Below are 27,993 nucleotides of genomic sequence, written 5' to 3'. Positions count from 1 at the left end.
CCTTTACGAGGAAAACAAAAGTATCAAGTTACACAGTTGGCGTGAAGAGCTAAATTGTCACGTTTGCTGCTTCAGTGTATTATTGAATTTAAAATGAACGAAAATCAACGTAAAACACCAGTAGTAATTAATTTGTATGTAATTTTTGGACCCTTGAATGAAAATACAACCTTGAAACATACACACTGCAAAGGGGAAAAGCCGTAGCAGACTACCAAGGTAGACACAAACCGGAAGTGAACCGAGCATGGGTGAGTACTTATGGGACTACCGTGCCAGAGCTATCAATTGCGCTCTGCACTATCTGAGATTGTCTCACTAGTTACCGGTTGTTCCTTCGGTGCAAGTGGTTAAAGCTCGTATTCCGCTTAGAAAATGTGATAAGATGAAATGTAAGCTTTCTTTACCTTCCCTCTTCTGCGAAGACAAGTTCATGTGAACATTAATTATTTGACAACTGTACAGAGTTTAAAAATAGGATGCACAATTTGGCATGTTGGTCCCACGTCCTTGTGTTTGGCTAGAAAGAAACAAAGATACTTGTCAGTTACCAGGAATAAAAATACTTGATGGACAGTGTAGCTTCACTGTACAGGGTGATGATCACAGAACAAGTGATTACCAGGAAAGTGCTGTGGAAAGGGAGAGCAAGAATGATGAGATCATTTCATATGTTAAACAATTTTGTACCTGGCCAACTATTAAAACGAAAGTTTGTCTTGTTGGTATTTCAGTGTGGTTACAAGTCACTATTCTGAAGACAAGTCCATAAAGCAACTGCTTATAAATAACAAGCTGAGAAAGGTGGGACTGTACATGCATGTTGAAAGACAGATATTAGACTTTCCAAAATAACTGTAGGCTTACAGTGTAATAACTATAGGACTGTGCACAGCTCTTCTGCCAATGATATTTAATCTTACATCAAAGAAGAGGTTGTCAGTCTTAAAAAAATGCTCCAGGTACATGGGTAAACCTTAGTTTCCTTGTTGTGTTGCTGTATTTCACTTTTGGTACTTGCGTTTGGATAGATTTACAAAACACTCTCTCTAAGTGTAGTTGGTCTCCACTGTACACTGATTTTTGGATTTTGCATTATCTCGAGGATTAAGTTCTTATCTATCCATTTATGCACCTGGGTATATAAATAGTTACACAAAATTATGCTTTCATACACAAATGAATGATTCTTCAGACTAACAAAGTGATGTAAAATAGGGCAAAGAGCAAAATGAGCTTAGCAATGTGCGAGCTATTTGCTGATGTGGGTGCTTTCCATTTCATTTTCTATCTTATAGACTCCAAGAAGACTGTCCTCTTTGTCCTGTAAAACATAACGTGGAATGTTTCATTTAAGTCCCACCAGTGGGTATACCAGACAACTTTAGTGTGAAAGTTGGGAAAAAAAACTATTCATGCTTTACCTACCGGTAAGTCATAACAATTAAGTTCATTCATTGCTAGCTGCTACCATCAATCAAATACATGTAACTAGGCAAGTTAAATTTGGCTTCGTATTAAATATCTAAAACGATGTATGGCCTGCTGTCAAAATGCTGGGTCAGAATTCTTAATGGTTTAAAGGTATCATCACATCATTGCTGGGAGGGGTTTGTGTGGTGCTGGCCAGGGGTGGTGAGTTGATGGCCTTGTGGTTAGTCAGTGGGAGTCTGGATCAATAGGTCTGAAATGGAGCCCAAGCTGGGGTCACTGTGTCATGCTCTCAGTCAATATACTCTACTCTTGCAATGCCTCTTTCCGCCCAACAGTGTAAATGGCACTGGCCAATTTGTGAGGGCAACCTGACAATTGCTTGGGGTCCCCTGCAGTGGACCAGCATCTCATCAAGGATGAGAAGAAAAACTCCTAGTCACTTCATGTCCCAGAGACTCGAGTTGACCACCTGTGCTGATTATCCATCTGGCTTCTCTGATCCCTTAGGAATGGAACTGGCTTCCATGACCTGTAGCCAGTGAAAACATCACTGGAATGTACCCATTCTTAGCCACAAAGACTGGAAGAGGGATTTGGTGTCCTGTGTGAAACAAACCTTTCACCATTTAAGTCCAGCATCCTTCACTAGATATACCACAGAACGTTTAAGTGAGGGAGGGAAAGGGCATTTGTTAACATACACTTTTAGCAAGCAATTATACAACGGATGACTGGAAATGTGGAGTGGAAGATTTGGGCCAGGGCAGTAGTGGATTGTGGAATTGGGTGGGGGAAATCAGGGAATGGTACCCCTTGAATTTGGTTGTACTGTCAGGTTGATTCAAGAATCCACAGTGAAGGACAATTCTTCAGTAGTGTTTTGTTTGGCACATAGTGTTGTGGCCACCAAGGTGAGGATTCAAATCTCTGAATGAGTTTTTGTTGTTATAGGAAAAAGTCAGGTCAAATACAACAACAGTTATTTCTACCTGATATTCAGATGACGTACCTCATTTGGATGCACGGCTTCTGATTGGTTGTTTAAAATTGTGGGAATGATATTGCATGCTTGTTTGGGATGATATCACATGTCTTAAGCCATAAAAGAGTAGCAGTTGGGGTGGAAAGTAAGTTGTGGTTGGTGATCTTTTCTCATTTCAGAGACTTCTCCATCCTTTTTGCATTTCGCTCAAGATGTTTGAGTGTATTTCTTGCAGGAACTACGGTGCAAAGACTTTCTAGCTGTGACAAAGCATCATCTTCCATGCATTTAGGAGAGGTCCCAAGCAATGAATTGACACATCTTGATGAGGAAGTAGCTTACATCAGTCACATGAACTGGAGATGATTCACCATGCTTTTGCACAAAGGTGCTACAGTAACAAAGGTGGAGGCAATGCAGTAGTTTTCTTTTTTTTCCCTTTTTTTGGCAGTTTGCAGGTAGGAGGCAAAGTTGGTGGCGCCTGTGGTGGTGCAGGCAGGGGTGCAGGTGCGGCATCTCTGTTGCTGTAACACCTTTGTGTGAACAACGTGAATCCTCCTCAGTTCATGTGATTGCTGTTAGCCTCTTCTTCATCAAGATGTGTCAGTTCATCACCTGGTACTTCTCCTTAATGCATGGATGATTTTGTTTCATTGCAGCCAGAAAATCCTTGCACTGTAGTTCTTGCAAGAGATACACTTGAACATCTTGAACTGAATGCTGGAAGGATGGAAATGTTCTGATAAAGATCATCCATCATGACTCACTCTCCATCCTACCTACTGCCATTATGGCCTGGAACATGTAACAATATTCTACTGAGCATGGAATGCATTATTTCTTCAATTTTCAACAAAATCAAAAGCTGAGTTTCATCCCTATCAGATGTGTCATCTAAATATCAAAAGGAATAACTTTTGTTAGAAAGGCTGCCTGTCTTTTTCCTATAACGAAAACAGGACTCCTTCTGAGATCTGAATCATAGTCTTGGTTACCACTTCACCATGTGCTGACCACATCACTACTAGGGGATTATCCTTCATTGTAGGTTCTTGAATCAGCCTGACTGTACAACCATTCTAGAGGAGCATCACTCTCCAATTTCCCCTTTTCATTCCATTATCCACCATTGCCCTCGTCCCAACCTGCCATTTTACATCTCCACCCATCTGCTTTGTAACTGTCTGTTTGAAGTGCATGTCGACCAATGTCCTTTTCCCTCCCTCACTGAAAAGTTCTGTTGGTACATCCAGTCAAGGGAGTTAAACTTCCATTGTAAAAGGTTTGCTTTACACAGGACATTAAATCCTTCTTCTGGTCTTTGTGGCTCGGAACGAGAACATTCTGGTGATTATTTCACTGGCTACAGGGTAGAGATGTCTGTTCTACTCCCGAGGGATATGGAGGAGCTAGATGGCTCATAAGTGCCGGTGCTTAACTCTGGTCTCTGTAACATGAAGTACCTAGGGGTATTGTCACTCTCCCTTGGGATGGGATCCTAGTCTATAACAGGTTACCTTTAGTTTTTGTCAGGTTGCCCTCAAAATTGGTCAGTGCCATTTCCACTCCATGGAGGGGAAAGGTACATGTACTAGGAGAACAAAGTGTCTTGCCCAAGAACATGACACAGTGATCTCAGCTTGGGCTCAATTTTGGACCTATTGATCTAGAGTCCAACCGCGATACCATTAGACCATCAACTACCCACCCCCAGCCAATACCACTCCCAAACCCTCCAAACATTGACAATATAGTTATTGTTAACAGTGCATATAACATCTTTAAATCCCAACAAAATCTTATTCAACTTCTCATCAGCAGGTCAATTTTAGACTTCTGATCCATAGTCTTTACAGTCACCATTAGATGGGAACGTGTGTCTTCCACCCAAAGTGCAAGTAACTGATACTTACCCCATGTAAGGTCATTGGAAATCTGTGACGGCCAGGTAGAGGTCTCAAAAGCCATTTTTTTTTACAAGAAAGTTAGAAGCTGAACTAGAACTTCTTAAGGGGTGGGCCGCGCAAACCAAAATACATCAAAATCGCTTTCAGAGGCATTAAAAAGTTCTTCAAAATTTGCAAGATGTTTGAGAGGGCCTTGAAAATTTGAAAAGGAAAAGTTTTCTCCTCATTGAAGTCTTGGAATTTTACCCCTAGCGCGTGAATTCTCTTGATAAGTTCACGAGTAATAAATTATTACTACAGGAAGCATTAAAACCGTATATTTCCACCACATTGTTGACGTGGACAACTCGAGAAGAACATATTACTAAATACGTTTTTGATCTCAAAAGGTAAATTTTCAGGATACCATTTATATATTAAGTGACCATTACTTGAAGTATCCAAGTATCCCCACTAAACAAGGTTTTGAGTATTTTGCATTTTGCAACTCCCCTTGACCAATTTTATCCTGATTATAATGAGTTTTGAAATATTCATTGGCTGAATTTTCAGGGCTTGAAAATCTTTGTCTTTATCAACAAATATGTGATTGCAAATGTGGATACAGTGTATTTAACAGCTTCATTTGACCCCGTTTTATATATTGGTTAATGCTAGCAGTTGGCACTGAAGAAACGTAATTTTAAGGTCTTGCCAGTAGATGACAACTAAATAGTTCTTTTCCAGCCTTACTGTAGAGTTTTTCTAACTCAACCAGTGACTGGACTTATGCTGAAACATTTTGGTTTCTGTGTCACACAGGACATTGAAGGTTTCTTTCAACTGAGACTTTACAGAGCCAGAATGAAACGAAAAATGTGAAAAGACCCATTGGAGTTTTATTTGTTCAGTCCATTTCAGATCATGTTGTTGCTCTGAAGAGTGATGTTTTAATCTCCCATTTTATAAATGCAAGCTTTTGAGACGTATAAAGGCCGAGCAGAGGCGATTTCCAGGGAATGTTGTACGAATTAAAGTGCACCTAACCCCAAAATTGTTTTTTCGCTAAAACAAATCTAGACTTTATTTGAAGCATTTGGGCGAAGAAATTTTTGAATTTGGTTGAATCCTCGATTTTCTATGCCCTTTCAAAGTCGCGATTAAGTGTTTCACGACCGCGTTTTAGGGAGTCTGGGGCGGCGGTACCTGATGACGTCTACCCAGGAACCAAACACAATAGCGCCTCAGTCAACTCACTGTATTTACTCGAGAAAATAGAATGCAAAACTAATCGTTCCGATGTATTTTGGGACTAAAACGTCCAAGTTTTGTCTCAGAATCATTTCTTTTTCGTCACTGGAGTCAGAGTTAAGTTTCGATTCGGAAGGCTCCGAAATAAACTTCGATCGAGCACGTTCGACAACTGTGAACTCACTGCTTAGAGCTTTGAGAGCAATTTACAATATTTCAAGCGACGACGGGGAAGACGTCTTTGCGGACGAGCTGCTTGTATATCAGGAATGGAAAGCTAGATACGAAGTGGGGGAGCTGGCAAACGAACAGCAGGAAAGAAAACTCAAGGACTGCTTTGGATGGTAATTTCGTCAACTAAACATAAGATTCCCACGCGTGTTTATAGCCCGTTTACATTTGTCCTTACCGAGAATGTATTTTGTCAAGGTTCTGTTAAATCCAGTTTGTGTTTTACTTTCAGTTGAATGCTTCATGTTTATAAGAGCGACGTACGTGTTGCAGTTTTGGAGACTTGATGACCTCCAAAACATTGGCTTCGATCGATTGAAAATCGTATTGTTTGGACCTGTATTTTTGAAGCTGCGGGAAGCAAGGCGGAAGGAAACATTTCATACAATTACCGATTTCACATTGTCACACGTTTTAAGTCGTAACTCCAAATAACCAATGTAAATTGTTCTCAAAGTTTGCAGTGAAATTCGTCGGATAAGCGTAAAGGATGTGTTCCCTAAGCGGTCCGCAGATAATGTTACGCAGTCATATTTTCGACGCTATTGCACAGAATCTTTGTCACACTGCTGATTTCCAAACCTTCGAAAAACTCTGTGAGTCTAACAATTTTGTTATCATGTAATTCTAGAGGATTAATCTTCGACTTTCATCTAAATCGAAAGAGAAATAAGTGTTGGTTAGCGGCGTACAGTTGCGATCTATTTACATATCAGTATAACGCTTCTTGATCATGACCGGATCACACAACTTTGCCGGTTATGTTATAAATACTGCGGGATTGGAAGATATAGGTTGTCGGTGGTATTTCTACAAGTTGCTGGTTAGCTTTAAGCAGAAAATTTATGAAAATAGCGTTCGAAAGTCTGCGGAACAAATTCCAGTGAGAGTTCTTCAATGGTTCTCACAGATTCAGTTCGCTTGTTTCGGTTCGACAAAATCAACCATCGTTTACCTCTTTATTACACCATTAGCCGATCATCGTCAGTAAATTGTACAGTATATCTTTCTTTAAATCTGGAATATTGCTGCAACAGCCGATAGCACCTCTGGAAGGCGTTTCTGCGCACTTTTCGAATGTGTATTGCACCATCCTGAAGGAAATGAGAGGAAATGAGATATCCAACCTTCCTGGGTAGACGTCACAAGAGCCGCTGGACCCATTCTCCTCAAACTCGGTCGTGAAACAAAATGGCGGTGTTTTGGAGCTATTTTCGAGATTTCGTCGTGGCACAGAAAATCGAGGATTTAACGGAATCCAAAAATTTTTTCGCAGAACTATTTCAAATAATAAGTGGATTCGTTCTAGCGAAAAAAAATTTTTGGGGTTAGGTGCACTTTAACTAAACGAGTTTCCACACAGCTTTCTAGGCCATATTTGTCATACCTTAAATTCTCAATCAACGTTTTTGCAATCTTTCCTAAATTGGGTCAATGTGTTTTCAGCCATCATAGATGTGAATATTAATATTTGTGATTGTGACACCTTTTACTGGTAAAGCTATGCATTTTTTGTCTGGAATTGATGAAACTAAATATGAAATATTCTTTGAGGTATTCTAAAACAGGCATGATATCATGACAACTACATGATGCTTATTAAGGAATAAAACACACAGCATGGGATTAAAGAGAATGGTTCATCTGACGTAGAAGACCACAAAACGATGGTTGAGCGTGCGGATTGTCAGAACAGTACAACAGCTTGAACTTGATGTAAAAATGAATCACCATCCTCTGGGAGCTACAGTATCGTGACACCATGTGTGATTACATTGTATGGGTCATGTTGCTTGATGTAGATTACATTCAAGGTAACCTGATGAAGTTAGTGTTGTCAGTGTTTTTTGTTTTCTTTTTTGTTTTGCTTTGACATTGTTCAACTTACATATTACAATTTATTATATTAAAATTAAACAAGTAATGTTTTAAGAGATATATTTTAACACCTGCAGTGCACCAGGTGCTAAAATATGCCCCTAAACTTAATAGTTCAACAGAAAGCTAATTACACCTTTTGCTGTTCATTTACAGAAAATAAACATTCATTTGTGTCCAAATTTCTTTCTTTATGGTCAATAAACTCTCATTAACACCAATATGACCTTCATTTGCGCGTAAGGAACGTTCAAGAATAACATTTACATATGCATTAACATTCAAAATCATCAAAAGAAAAACAATACCTCCATTTGACATTCATTGACTGTAAATGTATTTTCATTTTGGTCGAAAAAAAATTCGTTGTCGCGAAACGACAATCATTTACACTTTAGGACATTCAGTTTTCAACAAAAGACTTTCAATAACACAATTTGCATGAGAACTAACATTCAATTGCATTATTAGGCAACCATATCCATGAAGGTAACAATCTTTAATGCGGCGAGACAAACATTACAGCCATAATAACATTTATTTTTGAAAGATAGAATATCAATTCGCTGAACGATTTATCCTTCAATTGCCTCACTATTGAGGCATCGTGGCAAATACGTTTGCATGAAACGAAACCACTGTCCACATTTAGCTGCCGTAATGGTACCAATACATATTTCGTTGTAGAGCTTGCTGCAACAGCTGCGTGCGATAATTTCACAGAGCAATTCCCTGGCGTCTTACTTCGTCTCTTTTGACATCTTCAAAGGCCCTGACTACCTTTCGCGGTGTTCAAATGGGATTCTACAGTATTTCTTCGTGGCATTTCTGGAGAAATCTAACTGTCACTATGACACACGTATACTGTACATGTAGTGCGCCCTCTGAGTTGTACGCAAAAAGTTTCATAAGTGGCCGAATTTACATATATCTGGAAGGGGAGGATTGTGACAATATGTTTAAAAAAAAAAGTACATATGGTCCCTTGTTCTATAATCAAAATTTCGAGGAAAATTGGGCGAGATATCTCTGTTTAAAAGAACTGCGCGAATGAGCGATTGTTTTCTCTTAACGTTTGGTGATAACACGGTAATGTTTGTCTTACCGCACTAAAGATTGTTACCTTCATGGATATGGTTGCATAATAATGCAATTGATTGTGAGTTCTCATGCAAATTGTGTTATTGAAAGTCTTTTGTTGAAAACTGAATGTCCTAAAGTGTAAATGATTGTCGTTTCGCGACAACGAATTTTTTTTCGACCAAAATGAAAATACATTTACAGTCAATGAATGTCAAATGAAGGTATTGTTTTTCTTTTGATGATTTTGAATGTTAATGCATATGTAAATGTTATTCTTGAACATTCCTTACGCGCAAATGAAGGTCATATTGGTGTTAATGAGAGTTTATTGACCATAAAGTAAGAAATTTGGACACAAATGAATGTTTATTTTCTGTAATTGAACAGCAAAAGGTGTATTGCTTTAAAAAAGCAGAAACAGATGCTTACAGACCTCACTGTAAAAAAAGGATTGGAGTCCAATAGAAATACTCTGTCATCCATTTTAAAATTTTTAATGAGCGACAATAGAGTGTATTAAAAATACCCTATCATTCATTTTATAATTTCACACTCCTACTGTAGAAAACAATCACAGCTGGCTTCATATGGGTCATGGAAAACCTGGAAGGTCAGGGAATGTTCTAAATTCATTTTCCATGCCTGGAAAGTCATGAAATTGAAGTGTGGGCCATTGAAAGTCATGGAAATGCAATATACTTTCTGAAAACAAAAAGGCATAAAGATCAAAAGTTGAAAAAATGACGGACTAGTCAGGGAACCAGTTTCAACTCCAGTAAAAAATAAACACCAGCACGCTTTTTATGTGTCATAATTTGAGAAAATACCTTAAATAATAGATTGTTTTGGCAATACTTTGAGAACAACTTCTTAACATAGGTCATGGGAAACTCAGAAACATTGTGGAAAAGGCATGGAAAGTCGTGGAATTTCAAGAGCTCAAAAGAGGACGAACCTTGAATCAGTTTCCTACAAAATACCAATTGAGACTTGCTGGCGTTGATGTTCTTGTGCTCTTTTGGCTAATGTTTACTTGCCTCTAATTATCAAGTCGTTGGTTTACATATTAATTCGTTTTTGTTTGTCATGATAGTCAACGGCAACAACAAGAATGCTTTAGTTACTCTTGACACTTAATACACATTTGCGAAGAAAATTAGGCAGGACGCTCAAAAACTACTCTTAAAACTGTAATGTAATGCTCTTATATTAATGCAAGATCTAGCTCACTCTCATCTTAATTCTCTAATACAATCAAACCCATGCAAGACCAGCAATGGAGAACATTGTGTGCTGACTGGAGGCTGCATGTTTATTGAGTCAGGCCAACAGAACAATTACAAACTTAAGGTGCCTAAGGCAAATAACAGCTTACAAAAGTACAAGAAAAACAATATTTTTTGTATTCCTTAAGATTGCCTGATCAATACATGAGAATTAAAATCACCCTTAACGTGGCCATCCTTGGTGTTTTCACTTGCCCAACAACCATGACGCTTTAAGAGTCTATAAGAAATTCTGGCATTAGTTGCCGAGGTGGATCCTTCAGCTCGAAGGCTATGAACACTGATCTTCGAAGCGTCTGTTAAACCTCAAAAAGTGTCCTTTATAAGTTCTGGAGCTCTTGTTTAGGTAATCCCGTGGGCTCTGACATTCTCTTTTGACAAAGGAGTAGCAAGGGCTTTGAACAGACTGACGTAAATCTTCAGAGAGGTTGATTTGCACAGCCGGGTTGTAGTTTTCCAAGGCCTTGACAGGACAAGTTGGCAGATTTGACCTCGCGACAACAATCCATGCCCCATCAAGATATTGGTCAGTTTTTTTGATGATTCTAGAAAAATAGAAACATACAAGTGGAGAAATTTAACATTGCAGGCCTTTATATGGCATTACTCACTAAAATGGAAAACCCCCGTGTAATCAACACAGCAATTAAAGCAATCAATCTGAGAAGGAAGAGTAAGAGACTTGTCTGTAATCCTCGATTCCACTTGGGATTTTGACATCTCAGGAGTCGCAGGATCTTTTTTGACCTTGGGCCTATACCTTCGAGATGCACTGGCCATTGAAGAAACCTGAGGATGTTAAGCCAGCCATCTACTGCATCCAGTCAATTCTAAAGGAGGATTAGCATTCTAAAGGAAGCTCTGGAAGTAGATTACAACCTGAAAAGGATTAGCAGGAAAGTTGCAGATACGATTGGGAAGCCTAACATTTCCATCTTCTAAGAACTCCATGGTAGGTACACACAGCACCATTCACTTTAGATGGAAGAACAGTGGTGCTCTTTACCAGGGAAGCAGTAGGGATTTAAAGAAAACCACTACAGCAACAGGAACATCGCTAAACAAAAGGTTTGATAAGCACAACAATGGCCGTGCACGTGCGTTATAATTCTTGGTACATTTCTTTGCCGCCCTCTGCAAAACAACAACGTGAAATGACCAAATTTTGTGTTGTGTGGAGAACGTGAGCCACAACAGATAATGTTTAACATTTATACTTTGAATTTTATGTTATGTTCCCTAACCAGTTTTGAGATACTTTTGTCAAAGAGAAACAAACTAATTGACTTTGGAGTATCACGAGGTTTGTAGGTAAAATATAAAGTATTTAATCGACGTTGTCCTGAGCATTGCCGCGGTAGCTTCTTAAACTCTCTGGTGAGTTGGAGATGATCGGGGTTGAGGAGAAAAATGTTGACCACATTTCAGACTGGAATACATCTGAAAAGAAACAAAACTAACTGACAAGGAATGAAAGAAAAATCAGTTATGCCACCAGACCAATAATTAACTAACAGAGTAATAAAATAGTTAATTATTAAATAAATACTTAACTAAATTTCTATTAAATAAATTAATAATTACAGATTAAAAATGAATAAACAAAAATAACACACATACAAATGAAAACCAAATTGATATATAATTGTGAAAGCAAGAACAAGAAACTGATATTCAACAATGATTAACGCAGCTAGGCAGAGAGTGAATTTTAAGTCATAAACAGAATGGCACAAATAAACCAACACTCGTGTGCACAGGTAGTCCAAAGTCTAGCAAAGGGCCGAGGTGGTCCTTAAGCACAAATCTAAAACATGTTGTATAAATGCAAACCAATTGACACTTGACAAGTACAACTCCACAAGTACTGGGGCACTTTTTTAAATTCACTAACACCATTGCAAAACCAGCAACAGGGAACATGACACTGTTTTTGCTATATTGTTTGCTAACTGAAAGCTGCACAGCCGCAAGAGTACAAAGACAGAAAAAAAAAACAGCCTGCCACAAAATGGTACCTCAAAGAGAGAAAGATACCTAACAATCGAAGTGCATTCTCAAAGCAATTATCCTCAACTTCTAAACACGCCATTACAACTGCCTGAAATGAAAGCTCCTTTCAATGTGGCAAGTTCCATCCAGTCAACAATAAAACTGGCAAAATTTTTCCATCTGGACAACTCATGGGCCAAAAGGAGTTGGAATGCCACAAAGGGAGAGCAAGAGAACCTGTCAAGCCTTACAATAATTATTATGCATATGAAGTTAGACACGAAGGATAAGGCAGACAAGTGGACTGAGGCATAGCTATTTTATCCAACCAATTCCTAAAAAAAGACATCTTATATTCCTCCATTTTCATATCAGTAATGATGTTACATTATGGAAGAGTTATGCTATTTGGTCTTGAAAGTCAAAATGCGTTGATTAGGTGGTAAGAAGATGCGTCTTTGTGGAAATTGACAAAAAGTGTACTTCTAGGCTAATTCAGAAAAACTTTAACTACACATGCTTTCATCAGTGCTTGAACATATGGGGAATCTGACATTGTGGAACTTGTCAAAATTCTTTTCAGCATAAAAAAAATATTAAAATAAAAAAATTAAGTGAACAGTTATGAAAAGCCTACAATGTAGATAATGATTAACTTGACATCTCTGCCAGGTGCTGGGTACAATGACTGCGGTATACTGCAGTTCAGTGTTGTAGTCCATAGTTCCGAGGAGCATACCTTGGGAGTGCTTTGGTGCTCTGTGATTTCAAGTGATGGTCTCAAGGGTTTGTGAAGCCTTTTGGCCTTCTCATGTTCGTCATAGAAAAATATATTATTGTTGCCATTTTTGCCAGTGCATAGACAATGGATAAAATCTTTTTCTTTATGGTTGCATGTACGTGGTCTCTTGTATATGCCATCTGTCAGTGTCCTAGAACTGACAGCGCCAAGGTCCAGATTGCTAGGTTAGTATCACGTTCTGTGATGAGTTGACCACAGTAGGCAGGGGTTTTGTGTAACCAGCTGTCTTACTTCAATGAATTTGGAAATTATATTAATGTAAAGTCAGCTCATGTTTAGGTTTGGAACGTCATCTGCATACTTCAATTATAGTCATCAATTACTCAATGTGTATTCCAGCATGGACTGAGTTTTGGATTAGACAGTGTTGTTGTTTGATTTCCACAAGTAGTTTGATGCTGATTACTGCATCAACATTAGCTGCAACGCCCTCGTTTAAAGTCTGGTGTTTCTGAGGAAGGTTGCAGTGGGACTCTTCAAAGAGTATCAGTAGCTATGACTGAATGTCAACAGAACTATAACATCATCGTGAACTCTGACTTAAAAATTATATTAACTATATATATGTGTCTACAAAAAATCTACAAGCTCTCTGTAAAGACAGGATGCTTATTGGGAATAAAAATTTGGGGGTGTTAAAACATTAAACTGCTATTAATAATTAATTACAATTAAAAATAATGTGGAAAATTTTCAATATATACTATCCTAAAAGTAAAACCATGAACCATAGTTAAAAGTTAAAACAGAATCTAAATATTGTACTACCTTTTTATTTTTTATTCAAAGATATTTGTTGTGATAATTGCTTTCTCCAAAACTGGTGATCATGAGCTCTGTCAACTATGTCATCACTGATGTCCAAACCAATCTTCTCCCTGCATAGTGTTACAAATTTAACTGCACAATTTTCGTCAACTTCATCCGCAAAACCAGTAACTCTCGCATTTTGGCGAGGGGAATACTGCTCGTTCTAGTAAGTCCTCAGAGCCACCTCAAATTGTATCTTCCAAAATTTTGACCTTCCCCCTCAAAACAGCAATTTCACCTTTTAATTCTTGCACAAAATCCTCTAATTTGTCTTTCCAGTCACTTCCTTGACAACCTTTGCAATTGTATCCCTAAAGTCCTGGGAGTATATACAGTTGTGTAGAATTAAAAATCCTAAATTCAATAGTGGCTAAAATAAGAAAATTGATGAATTGTCACATATTGTGGGCATTTACATCGTTGTCCTAAAAGTTTTTCACAATTCATTGTTTTCTAAGTTGCCATTTAAAATAACACATGGTCCGTAACATTGCTTTTGCACATGCGTACTGGTTACAATATTATGAACAACTCACTTTCTTATGGCAGTAACCCTGCGATTTTGTGAATAGCAGGTACCTTCATGGTTGAGAGCTGGAGTTCTCAGAAAAATCTAGTCATATTTTTTTCAATATTCTTCAACATGCTGATTTCAACAGACACTTGGACAAGGTCTTGCAGTTACATGGCTGCTTAATCAGAATATACTGTTTTATTGTCTTCTGGGCTGACCATTCTTGTAACAGATTTAATTTTATCTATCTCCTAAAATCAGTCCACTCAGCTTCTTCATCTGTGCTCAAGGCAAAGATTTGTTTCACAAATATTGTTCATCTTTCCTCTCTCAAAGTTACAAGATAAAGCCAGCTTGACTAATTTGGAGCCAAACAGTAACACCTGGCTCAAGTTTTCCATGGGGATCTTTAAATCGAAAATGAGCCAGGGATAGTATATATACAACTTTGTTTATGGGGCTGTATTGGTACTAGTTCGTGTGTTGAGGGAATGTTAACCCATTATCAGCCAGGGCTGCTTTTGGATAACGAAATAACTGTTTTCAACATGGCTGATGGACTGTTTAAATCTTGCCAGGCAATTGCCTGAGAATATGAATTGTGACGCTGTGGAGCTATAATGACTGCTTTTTTGGACATGATGTCTTTGCTGTCTTAAAGGCCTTTAACTTTGGTATTAAGCTACACATAGGCTGCTGATAGCTGTGATAGCATTTATCATATGGAAATGTTATTTTGCCACGACAGTTCCTCAATTTTCTAAAAACACATCTATAGCTGGCAATCAGATCCTGGTTTAAATCTTATACAAAGCTAAGTAACAATTAAACTGACATAACTGTCTTTATTGGGAGGCGCGGTGGCCTCATGGTCAGTGCGCTCGTCTCCGGATCGAGCGGTCCGGGTTCAATCCCTGGCCGGGGACATTGTGTTGTGTTCTTAGGCAAGAACTCACGGTGCCTCTCTCCACCCAAGTGTATAAATGGGTACCGGCGAACTTAAGGGCCCATTAACCGATTTATGCGGGCGCTCGCGCACGTTGCTAAGGAGGTGAAATTTCACTTCCGGTTTCTTACGTCAGCCTGAGCGCGTAAAACAAAAACAACTCAACAACTTCCAAATTCGCTTACATTTTAGATGTTTTTCCTTGTGTTTCACAAAATGCAAAGTAAAAAAAGTACAAGCAAAGAGAAAATAAGAGAAAGACAGAAAAACAAGAGCAATAGAAAGAGAAAAATAACTCCGTGTGGCTTTGTTTGATCTTACCGAAGTGCGCTGGTAGTGTAAATTGCGCACGCGCCAATAGGGTAACTTTCAATATCTATCGGGCGCACTTCCGGTTTCTTTAAATGCTAAAGGAAACGCGGTTTTTCATTAAATCCAGCCTTTTTCGACGGATTTCGATTAAAGCCAACGTTGGAAACATAGCTATGCATTCCTTTTTCGAAATCATGCTTTTTTCGGAAAATTACGAATTTTTTAATATTTTGAAATGCTCTCAAAATCTGACCTTTTAGAAATGAAACAAAATCTATGCATAGAGTAATGAAGATTTACATTAAAATATTAAAACAATGAAAAAAATCCCGATAAAGTAATTTGCCTGGGAGCCTTTGCGTTTTTCAGTATTAGTCACATGACCATGGGCGTGGCCTGATGACGTCATCACTAGTGTTGCTGATCATGGAAAAGTTAAAACACATGAAATAACTCTGAACTAACTAAAAATGACGAGGTTATATGAAAATAAATTTTCCTTAGCAATGGCTCGAAAAGATCGGTTAATGGGCCCTTAATGCTGGGGGTAACCCTGCGATGGACTAGCATCCCATCCAGGGGGGAGTAGAAATACTCCTAGTCGTTTCATGCTACAGAAACCGGGATAAGCTCCGGCCTGATGGGCCACTTGGCTCGTATGCAGACTTTGCCTTTAACTGTCTTTATTAACCAAATGTATAGCATACATTGTACCCTTCATAATACTCAAAATTAGTAGACTGAATTCATTACATTTAATATTATAGTAATAACTAATCAAATGTTTTGTTACATGTACATAGGTTAAGTAAAATCTTTCCAAGGAGAACAAACGATTCTTAAAGGAAATAGTAGATGATGTAACTATTAAAGTGAAACAAAATGATTTCCACAATAATGATAAGATGAGAAATTATACAATGCTGAACGGCATAGAAAAAACATTCATTACTTCTACTTGCAAAAGGAAAAATGGCTAACATATGAATGAGCTGTACCAGTCTGCCATGGTCCTTTTTACCCTTTGCTTCTGGACTTTGTTTAGCCATAACAGACAGAATGATAGCCAATCATCAGATTTTAAACATAAAATATGTTTCAACTGTGCCCAAGACAAGAAGGAAGAAAGAGACAGAGGTGGCACTGACAGCAATGAAGTCTGTAGGTTGGTGGCCATGATTGAGTCTTGCCATCATCTTCATGTGGCTTGAAGTTTTTCATGGCCCTTACCCCTGCGTGGCATTGCTTTTAACCTGGAGCAATTTTTCTAACCTCTCAAAACATTAATTTTGTTTCTGTTCATCAATACCTGAGAGAAAGCACTTTTGAAGATTTTGCAAATCCCAATTTGGGAACTTATATGGTGTCCAACATAGCACACTGGTATTGGCAAAAACAGTTCTTAGCTTTGATGTTTTATAAATATTGCTGAAACTTTAATCCATACTTCTAGTTAATGAGGACTTGAGAATGTCTTCATATATTAAATTCTCATTAATAAAAGGTCTATATTTCTGCAAAATGTGATTTTGCATTGCAACTCTTTTTATGTTCTACTGAGAACTGCACTAATTTAATATAGTTGAATAAATGGCTGCTAATCATTTTGCCAGAATTTAAGTATCGTTGAGCCACGACATGTGGAAACCAGTATAACAGTATGACAATCAGTATAGAGAATCAGTATTTCAGTTCTGACACTGGACAAGATAAAACTTAATGACCATCAGTATGGAGAATTACCGGTACTATTTCAGTTCTGAAACTGGACAAGATAAAACTGAATAACAATCAGTATGGGGAATTACTACTTCAGTTCTGACACTGAACAAGATAAAACTGAATAAAAATCAGTATGGACAATTGCTATTCAGTTCTGACACTGAACAAGATAAAACTGAATGACAATCAGTATGGAGAATCACTATTTGAGTTCTGACACTGGACAAGATTAAACTGATGGAGAATTACTATTTCAGTTCTGACAATCACTGGACAAGATAAAACTGAGGGACAATCACTCAGTCACTATGGACAATCAACTCTTCAGTTCTAACATGGGACAAAATAAAGTTGAATGAAATCATTATAGAGAATTACTATTTCAGTTCTGACACTTGACAAGATGGAACTGAGAGAAAATCAGTATGGAAAATTACTATTTCAGTTCGGGTACTGGACAAGATAAAGTTGAAGATAATCATTGTGGGGAGTTACTACGTCAGTCATGACACTGGACAAGGAAAAAACGGAATGGCAAGCAGTATGGAGGATTACTGCCTCAGTTCTAACACCGGACAAGGTAAAAATGAATGACAATCAGTATATATGTATTTTTAAAATAACCGAGCTACTACGCACACTCTCATTGGTTGATAGGTGTGTCAAGATGAGAGTATGTAAACAGGGTTGTGACGTTTTAGATTTGTGCGTATTTTCTAGAATTATTTTATAAAAACAATAGAGCACATTTTCCGTGTTTACATAGCCCCATCTAAACACGTGGAGGGTTGGGAGAATTCCTGAAAGTTATGCAAACCTGTCTAAGGTTTGCATCACTGTCTCAAATTCTCCTAACCCTCTAAGTGTTTAGATAAGCTATGTGAACACAGCTATTAAAACCCTCGACTATGTCTCAGGTTTGCATAACTGTCTCAAATTCTCCTGACCAAGTGTTTAGATGAGGCTATGTAAACACGGAAAAAGTGCTCTATTGCTATGGGTTATCTACCAAGCACAAGGTCCAGATGGCTGGATATTCTAGTTGACATGTTTTAATCTACCATTAAATATTTGATTCTATCAACAGGTAGTCCGAGGAATAGTCAAAAAAGTGAACAGTGACAAAGCACTGCAGCAAAATTCTGGCTACAAGACAAGTGCAGAATCATTTCTGAATTTACTATTTCAATCCTGACACTGGACAAGGTAAAAATGAGTGACCATCAGTATAGATGGGTCACTTACCATGTGTGAGATCAAGATGGCTGATATTCTAAAAATTAATTTTGTCAACAGGCAAGATGAGAAATAGTCAAGAAAGTGAGCAATGACAGAGCACCACAGCAAAGATCTGGCTTCAAGGCAAGTGCAGGAACACTTAGAATAAATGCTTTGAAATACGCAGTGAAACTTAAAGGGAAAAATTCGTTTTAATGTCCATCTTTCGATTCTGACATGGTCATGTAGATATATGTATATATATATATATATTAAAATCATGTTTGAGAATTGAATGTTAAGGAGATTTTCACAGTAAACGAAAGTAAACTTCACTGACGTAAAGGAGGCGCTAAGAGCAAATTAAAGACTACACTCCAATAAGCTCTTAAAACCTTCTTATAATAAATAACAACTAGAAACTTAAACATGGGAAAACAAATGTGCCGCAAAACCTGAATGTGGTTGAACTTGTGTCGTTGTCCTTTACTTTTACATATAAATTTAGATTACTCCTATCAACATTCCCCTCTCCCAAAGCTGCCAGAAATGTCAAGATGGTTAATCCCATAGTGAGAAAAGGCTTACATACAATGCAATACTCTGCTCTGTCCTAAAGAAGAAAATTAAGAGAGTTTTAACACCCCTCCACAATTCTGTATTCTTCTAGGGAGAATTGTGGAATGGAGTGAAAGTCTCATAAACAATTTTCCTTTTTTCCTGAGAACATTAAGCCTGGTGGTTTGGCTCCAATTTAAAATCGTCTGCTTTCCTACAGGCAAAGATTATTCAAAGAGCTGTAATTTCTGTCCTCAACCCCACTGCAACTCATCTGAATGAATCATTGTCAATGAAATCGACAGTCCTCTTCTTCCCCAGGGTGAAGATTTAAAGAGTAAGTTTAACTCTCATCAACAATCCTTCAATCATCCTTTTTCAGAGCCTCTTCCTGCCAAACTAATTTCCTCCACATTGGTATAAGAGACTACTCAAAGGGTTTATGATCCTCCAATAAGAGTGGTTTTACTTAACCTGTGAAATAGATAGTGAAATTGTACACACAACTTCGTATTAGTTCGTATTACCACAACTTCGTATTAGTTCCTACTGTCCCCCTGTAGTTAGTAATTCTTTTGTTTTCTAGTCTGTTTTTCTATACCACGCGCTCGTACTAATTGACAGAAAATATTACACACTAACAAGTAGCTTCCATTTCACAGGTTAAAAATCACTCTCAGAAAAAAACACTCGGAAAATATGTCTCTAGAACACTGCTCTCCTTAAAAAAAAAAATTTGCAGATAAAAGTTTAAAAATGTCTTTTACCGCTGTGGAAAAACTGCCCAGATACAATTCCATGAAAAACCAGCTCCAACTGAAGTAAAACATTTATTACCAGTCTGCCAACTTTTACGGAATTTCACCGAAGGAAACGTGAGAAAATTCACTGTCAGTTTTGCTTTTTGTGCTCATGTTGATATCATAAAATATCGCAAAACACTGACGTTTTCCTTTGAGCGCGCGCAGATTACTTAAGCCTGGTTCACACTTGTGAGATAAGCATAACACAAGTGAAATAAGCATAAGCGCAAGGACAAGAAAAAAGGAACATGTTTCTTTTTCTTGTGCTTATGCTTGTGCTTATTTCACTAGTGGTACGCTTATCCCACAAGTGTGAACCAGCCTTTAAGATTTCGTCTTCAGCGCCTGCGTGATCGCAAAACCATAGGGAGCCACCTTAAGTCCGCTATTTGAATTGCGTATCCCTTATGCGCACGATTTTCGCGCCATTAGCGCGAGCAAATACGTAACATCAAGAGATTCCCTTCAAGGTAAGGTCTACAGCGGAATAAATGCTAGCATGGCGACCTATATTGTTTATTACATAATTTTGGTGTAACGAAAACAAGATATAGCTAAAAGCGTCCACAAAACCGTTGCTCGAAGATACAAATTATGAACTTGAAAACAACGACTCGAGGAACGTTTTGAGTCGATTTCGTTGAAAATTGTGTGAATGTTCCATAAATTAAATATTACATTGTTCCATATGCTCGAGACTTTCTATCTATCAAGTTTTTTATTTAGTATTTCTCAAAAAAACTTCGCTTCCAGCTACCGCAAAATGTAACTTGAACAGATAAAATAACGCACCGGTGATTAGACATAAATGGGCTCTTTTGAGAGCATGGTGGCCTATCTTTTTTACTGTATTTCTCGAAACACTGCTTGGTAGGGAACAATCGTAGAAAGTTTCAAAAGAATCGTTCGAAAACTTTGATTTCTGAGGAATTACCTTAATAGATCAATTTTTTAAATCTATCAGCCAGAACTCCAAATTTGGTAGAAATCAGAAGTAACGAAAATTCCTTAGAATTATTTGAGTTTTAACGTCCAGAAGTAAAGTATAGTATGAAATATGTTTCACGCCCTCCTTTTCAAATTACTTACCAAGTTGCTTTTAAAGTCTCTTCATGGAAGAATTGAATTGAGTAGAACGAGCTAATAACTGTTTAGGAGTTTATTTATATTACCTTTGTATTTACTTTATTCTCTCCCAATGTACTTACTCTTTACACAAATCTTCTGTCACGTTTTCAATCTATGGTCACTGGAGTGACCAAAATCGAGACTAGGGTATGCATTGAGTTAAAAAGCTACCATGCTCAACCAGTGTTTTGATGTTCTCTTGTTTATGATCAAAAACATTTGTAGCCTGATAATCTGTCTAACAGTTAACTGAATTTTTCTCAAAAAGAAAAAGGTAACATAATTTCCCTGGAATTTGAATCGAACAAATTTAGTTTTAGCTTGAAAAATGTCGAGACCCGTTCACAGTGATAGGCTGTAAGAATATGTAACATTTTTTCGTGAAGTTTACGATATATTAATTTACGAACTGGAAGTTAATTTTTAAATTAAGTTTAAAAACTCTTCAACTGAGATAGTTCACAGTCTATACTCCAGATACTCCTCAAATTTACAGGATGTAAACATGTCAAACAACTACAGTGAGTCTTCTCGGACTTGTTGCGAAAAACAAGAAAGCTTTTCCAAGTTGGTTCTATTCATTTGATAACCCATGGGCATGTTTACTGTTGCTTTTCATTTCAATTTTTCTTGAAGAGAAGTGACCATTGCTTTCAGTTTTTTAGGAAAAATGTTGTTTTTCATCAACTTTTTTTTGAAAACGTTTGGTTCTGGTTATTGATCGAAATGTCATACGCATTACGAAAGAGGAACTTAGTTTTAAAATGAAAATCACAAGACACAATATTCGACAATTTCAGGGTCATCCCTAAGATAACGAACTCAGTGGTAACTCCTAAGGTACCTCCCATGCTCAAAACGTTAATTCTCATTACCGTGTCGTCATATTCTATTAAATTGATATTAATTCTGAGAATTTGGTTCATCAACAATACAGGTGCTCCATTTAATGATTTTCTTTTTGTATCATTCTTTCACAGAAACCGTCAAATGGTTACAAAGAGCACAAATAATGTACTTATCTGTAGTTGATGTTTCCAATAGCCAACTCAGTTGCTCCAGAGTGCTAGAGTACTCTGCGATCCAGGATGGCGGCGCTTTCTTTCAACACCAGTATGTTTCCAACCTGGAGAAAAAATATTGAAATATCAATAAATAACACTATTTTACCTCACTCAGTCAAGTGACAAATTTGCGGTCGCGTTAACAATTCATAAGTTTTCAGAAAACAGTAGTCATTTGATGTGGTTTCGCATTTGTTTAAGAAATCTTGGTGGAACGAGAATCCACCCTCCATCCACCGCGGAGGTCCGTCCAACAGATTACAAAAAATTCAGCAGCAGAGCAAAACCAGCGATGGAGATGAATCAATTTGGAAATCTAGTACATACCTCAGAGAAATTCGGAACTTAGGGGAGATGGTTGAGGGGAAAGTTACTCGGGTGTGTAAGTGATGATGGAGATGAGAAATAACAGTAAATTATTGCAACAAACTAAGTTCAAAGGAGCTAGCACCAGATCCAAAAGAAGTCACACGGCCCAGAACATAATCCCCGAGAAGTTAATTTTTTCTGCATAGACAATTCAAAAATCAAGACCATTTTCGACTCCACCTTTCCTTATTCAGCCTCTATCTGTCACAAACCGCTGCATTGTCTACTTGCAGTCAGGTTTATACTTCTTATTAACCTTCTGAAAGAGTTTTCAAGAAGAGCATTTTGCACCCCAAACTGAAACAAGATGTTACAAAATTTCTAACCCACAGGTCCTCAGCCTTCGTAAAATTTGAACCCTTGAAAGGGCCTCACCCTTTCCAGCCTCTACTGCAGTCTTAACCTGGCTATTTTGATCTCACTGAAATCATTTTCCCTTAAATATAGTTTTCCGTCATTTTCTATAATTTTCCGTCATTTACTATCGGTTATCTAGAAACCCCCCTTTATCTGAATATCCCTTGGGTTCTTAACTGGGCTTATTAGGAAGACCTCGTGCCTTATCTGCGGTTCAGTTGAATTGTTTCCAACGAGAACAAGCCAAGCAGGATATAACAAACAGCGGCTTCACAGGAGTCCATTACTTGTCGTGTCACACTTCATTTGAATTAACGCGTTGATCGTGAAAGCAGTGCCAAAGCTGAACATAACACTCCAATACAATATCTTTGGATTCACCTTTGCTGGCTCTGGTCGACTTGTGGAAACAACAACAAAATCATATTTCAGGCTCAAGCGATGAACAAACGCGATTAGACTTTAACTAATTACTTAGTATACTGAGCAACTTGCCCGACCTCTTTCGCAATCAAAAAGAAGTTTCCCTCAACATGTGAAATAAAACGCTAAAACAACTACCAGCAATGGCAGGCGCGGAGAGGGTTTTCTGTTTTCATCGTAAGGGAGAAAGTGTGGATGGTCGTGCTTGAAAAGGAACGGCGATTAGAATACACGAGACTTTCACAACGTGAAAGCTATTTTGAGCTATTAAAAGGCTAAAACTGAAAAGCTAAGGAGACTAAAAGAAAAGTTAACAGCTACTTAAACAAGAATTCACATAAGAGGCGATGAGGAAACATAAACTTGCCTGAAGAAAGTACATCAACGAAGATGTCTTTGCTCTTGCCTTCCCTGCAATGCAACCGCAACCGACGCTAAAATGGGTGTGTCATTTTACACCTCTTTAAATACCGACATTAAAATTCATTCCAGCAATGAGAAAGATGCTTTACACAAAAGGAATGCACTGCACATTGCGGTTGTGTGCTTTAAATATATAAACAGTCAGAAAAAAAGAAACTTGACGGAAAGCTCGCACCTGAAAAGAATTTTATTCGGGGTTATTGCCAAGAGGGAATATATTTAATTTAAGGAGGTAGTTAACCCTTATTTGGTATACAATAAAACAGTGACATATTTTTTTAAGGATTCAACCAAACTCCATGAAATTTGGACACAACATAGAACTTATTGAGTTCAAAAAATTGACATGACATATAAGATGCCACGCCCACCAGTTGCCATGGTAACCTCAGAAAAATGTGGTCCACTTCCTATTTTATGGCAAACCTATCTTAGCAAATATAAACAATAAAGCAACAAAACTCTGCAAGGACACTTATATGGATGTAAATTGTGCAATGAGTGAAACAGTTTTTGAGTTTCATCAAATCGAGGTTGCACTTGTGTAAAGTAGCATGTTTCCATAGCAACCAACTAAGCTGCCGCAACGGGCCAAAACTAATTCACTCATTGCACAATACAGCTAAAACTACACATCCTGTGAAAAAATCAGAAAAATCCATTGAAAACTGGCAAAGATATAACTGCCACAAGTGTGAGAAATCTCAAACATGTGATTTTAAGAAAAAATGCTTTTAAAATTTAAGACATGTGCTGTGAATGCAGTTCACCGTAATACCCTTCCATTTTGCCAGGCAAGGGTTTTTTTGACTTAGGATCAACTGAGAACATTAATTAGGTATAACTGAAAAGTTTTTCTCCAGCTAAAGTACATGGCTGGATGGCAAAAAGTTCAGTTTAGTTCAGTTCTCTTCATGAATACACTGCTCTTTTGAAGGGGCCACAACTTCAAAAACTGGTTCTGCAAATGTGATCTCCACATGTTCCTCTCTGCTTGTGGATGGTAACACCTGAATGTTTTTCCTGGACTTAACTTTCCTTCCTTGCTTAACTGTTGTCTCAGGCTTTGAATCAAGGCCAAAAGCCCCTGAAGAGTATGATTCTTCTCCTTTCGATTTCCGCTTTGCACGCAAATTTTTCCTTTGTTTCCTATATTTCAATGAAACTTTTTGTCCTGCACTTTTGATCCTTTTTTTGTCTTGTTCCCTCAAAGCTTTCAACATGCTTGCACCAGGATTCACTCCAGAAAGATCCATAATGACAGCTTTATTAGCTGCCCCAGTGTTAAACACTGTCACAGTTTCGCAAACAGCTATTCGCACTCTTTGCACACCAACAAATGTTGTTTTTGAGCACTTGGACCACAACTGAGCATTGACACTCTCATTCTGATTTTGAGTGAGTCCCTGAAGGCACCTTGTCAAAAGAGATTCAACAGACAATCTCTCAAAAATGGGATCTAACTCTTTCATGAAAACTTCTGGGAGACGCTTGCTGTTGTCGTATGTGTTTGTCTGGTTTTGCTTGTCTGCCCAGAATTTACACCATGTGTTTTTCCCCTTTGGGCAGTGTCTATGTTGCTTTTCCAGAGACAAGCTCTTGTCCTCTATCATATGGCACTGAATGGCCTTGATATTCTCTTTCATTCCTTCAAGGTTGCCGGAATTTTCTCTTATGGCATTGCCATAATAGTTCTGAATGCGGTCAATAAGTTTGTCTGTTAGCCGCCCTTTTCCGCCAACACCTTTTCCGTCTGCTAGCTTTCTTCCCTTCATGTCCTTTTTGTACTTCCGAAGAGCTGTGCCCATTCTCTTTTGGACATGTCCAACACACTCCTCCTTGACTACGGTGTACTTGTCTCCATATTTTGCAGCCATGGCTTCTCGCACTCGGCCAAAACAACTACTGTCACCGTCTCCCACAAAGGTTGTATACTTCAGGTTGTAGTTCTCTTTACTTCTACCAAACATTTCAACTGCTGCAGAAGCCTCCATGTCCTCAGAGCTGGTGGAATGGTTAATTTGGCAATTTGTATGGCTAGCTTTCTAAGCTTTAAATTCTTCGGTGTCTTTGTCCATATGCTCACGAGCTCGACACTCGTGGCAAATAAGAGACTTGACCTCGTAGTCAAGAATCTCTCCGGTAGCCACTGAAATCACAAACACCACACCGATCTTTGAGGAATGGCCCCTTTTCTGCCATGTTCCGTCAACTGTAACTGCTACCTTTGCCACTGCTTGGCCATTTTCTTCTTCAATTCTGTCGGGGTGTTTATCCTTGGTAACTGCAACCAGTCTCCTAGCAGCATCTTGCATTTCACCTTTAGCATGTTCTACAGCAGCCTTTTCAATTTGAATTAAGTGTTCATTGAAAGATTTCTTGGTTACTGGTGGGGGCAGATTCATCCTGGCACAAAAATCTGTCAATCCAGCCTGGCCAAGTTTCTGGGAAGCCAACACTGACCTCCTGTTGACTTCATGAGCACCTCCACCAACACCTCCAAGTTTCTTGCTAGTTTTCAAGTCAGTCTCATGACCACAAATTGAGCATTTGAGAAAAAGACATTCAGCAAGTCCTTCCCTCTGATAATCTCGCTGATAGAGTTTGAGACTTGATCGGGATTCGCGACAAGAGCTGCAAATTGCTGCTGAGGCAATACACTCACTCAACAGAGTGGCATCTTGCAATTTAAATCCGCTTGCAACTTGGTCAACATCTGCTGATGTAGCTCCGAGCCCAACGCTGATCGTCTTCTTTCGGGTCAGGATGCCTTCTCGCTCTTCATACCTCGAAAAGGAAGAATTCTGAAGTTTTGAGGCAGAAACATTGGCTCTCACCGGCAAATCTTCGGCTTCACTGAGGTCACTCTCGCCTCCGGCTTTGACTTCACCTTCCACGCCGCCATCTTGATCTGCTTCCTTTGTCAGCTTTGGCCGTTTGTTTGCCCCATTATGGCCACAAAAACCTTTTCTTTTTTTTCTCCTAACCGATCTGAATTTCCTTTTTCCAGGTTCGACCATCTCATGAAGCACAAAAAGTAAAAATACTCGAGAAAACAATCTGACTTCACCACACCACGCTTTCGAGAAAATCACAACTTCGAATCTTTGACCACCGCGCTGCATTATGGTTACTGCAAGTGAAAATCTGGACTGGACTCTGTGAAATTTGGCTTCTAAGGATTGTGGAAACGACTTTTAGGGGACTTTTGACCTAACGCGGAACAGAAAGTCCCATGACAACCAAAATAAACAAAGTGTAAACAGACGGTTGCTATGCATAAATAATTGACCGCTTCTCAATTAATTAGCCGTTTTAGGCGGGATTTTCAAATTTTTCAAAAAATAAAAGCGGATTATAAAAATTGAATAGATAGGGGTCTTAGGGGGGCTCAAAGTAGTTTTTATGAAATGTTCGACTTTTTTCTCAAAATAAGGGTTAACTACCTCCTTAAGGCTGTGTTCAGTATGCATGGACATCGAGAAGCAAAAAATTGTTCAAAGGCTGGATAACGCTATCCACCGGATAAATCAGTATCTAGTCAATAACTGCTAACAACTAATCCACGCTATCTGCTGGATAGTGATTTATTCGGTGTGTATATATCTTATTAGATGTTTTGGTGTGTTGTATCGCTGTATATTTTTACGAGTTGTGTCGTATTTTGACGAGCCCGAATTAGCGAAGGGCGAGTCAAAATACAAACAACGAGTAAAAATATAAAGCGATACTACACACCAAAACATCTAATAAGAGATTTATTATCCAACTGCTGTAGTCAATAAATTTATCAATGAAAGATGGAGAGTGTGACAGTTTTGCGTGCGCACGCGCCAACTTGTACGGTAAACAGGTTTTCTATTGTACAAATAACTGTACCACATCGCTGTATATTTGTACTGTTATTTGGACGGTATTCGCTGGAGTTGGATAATAAATAGCGTTATTCAGCTGTCGAACAACCCAGGCCTGGTCTTAATTATAAATATGTACGCTTGCCAGGTCTCATCCCTCCCCTCCTTAATCGTCAACAGTCTACTCGTTATACTCGCCTAACTCGTTAAGTCGTTAACTCGCCTAACTCGTTCTATATGCAATTTCGAGGAGCCATGAGTGTTCATTTATAGTCAGCTATTTTTTTTTAATTTCCTACGTTGTAGACCTGTTCATTATACGCAGATTTTGATTGCAGCCAGGAGCCATAATCGGGGACGGAGACCGTAAGCGCGCGCCATTTCTAGTATTGGGGCTGTACCTATGACATGGGACAATTTCTCTATTTTTAGAACAAATTACGCCATCCCGTGCGGCATACGCGCGTACATGCTGCGAGGATTTTTGCGGATGTAGCGCGGGGAAAAGGCGTCCGAAATTCCCGAAATGTTTGATACTTTTGGCCCACTACTCAATACGTTCATGTCTGTGGGAAGTTTACGTCAGTTTTTGTGTCGTAAGCTTCTCCAGTTTGAGTGAAGTAAGACAGTGTTGAATTTAGTTATGTGCCGCTTTATATCACTGACC

The 27,993-nt window shown here is 38.4% G+C and overlaps 1 long non-coding RNA gene and 1 pseudogene across 1 annotated transcript; one reads left to right on the top strand and one right to left on the bottom strand.

Moving 5' to 3' along the window:
- Positions 1-10: 10 nt before the first annotated feature.
- LOC110062832 (uncharacterized) lies at positions 11-22,575 on the top strand. Its single transcript, XR_016202835.1, has 8 exons — positions 11-251; positions 735-804; positions 1,299-1,430; positions 4,235-7,598; positions 17,575-17,709; positions 18,217-18,335; positions 18,426-18,491; positions 21,817-22,575. It is a non-coding gene; the product is annotated as an uncharacterized LOC110062832 (long non-coding RNA).
- Positions 22,576-23,777: 1,202 nt separating this feature from the next.
- LOC149119011 (uncharacterized) lies at positions 23,778-26,920 on the bottom strand (annotated as a pseudogene).
- Between the last annotated feature and the right edge of the window lie 1,073 nt (positions 26,921-27,993).

Source organism: Orbicella faveolata, unplaced genomic scaffold (assembly GCF_042242905.1).
Source record: "Orbicella faveolata isolate gen_17 unplaced genomic scaffold, um_ofav_v1 contig_1, whole genome shotgun sequence".
NCBI lineage: Eukaryota > Metazoa > Cnidaria > Anthozoa > Scleractinia > Merulinidae > Orbicella > Orbicella faveolata.
Note: the sequence above shows the minus strand (reverse complement) of the source record. Positions and strands in the feature narration are given on the sequence as shown.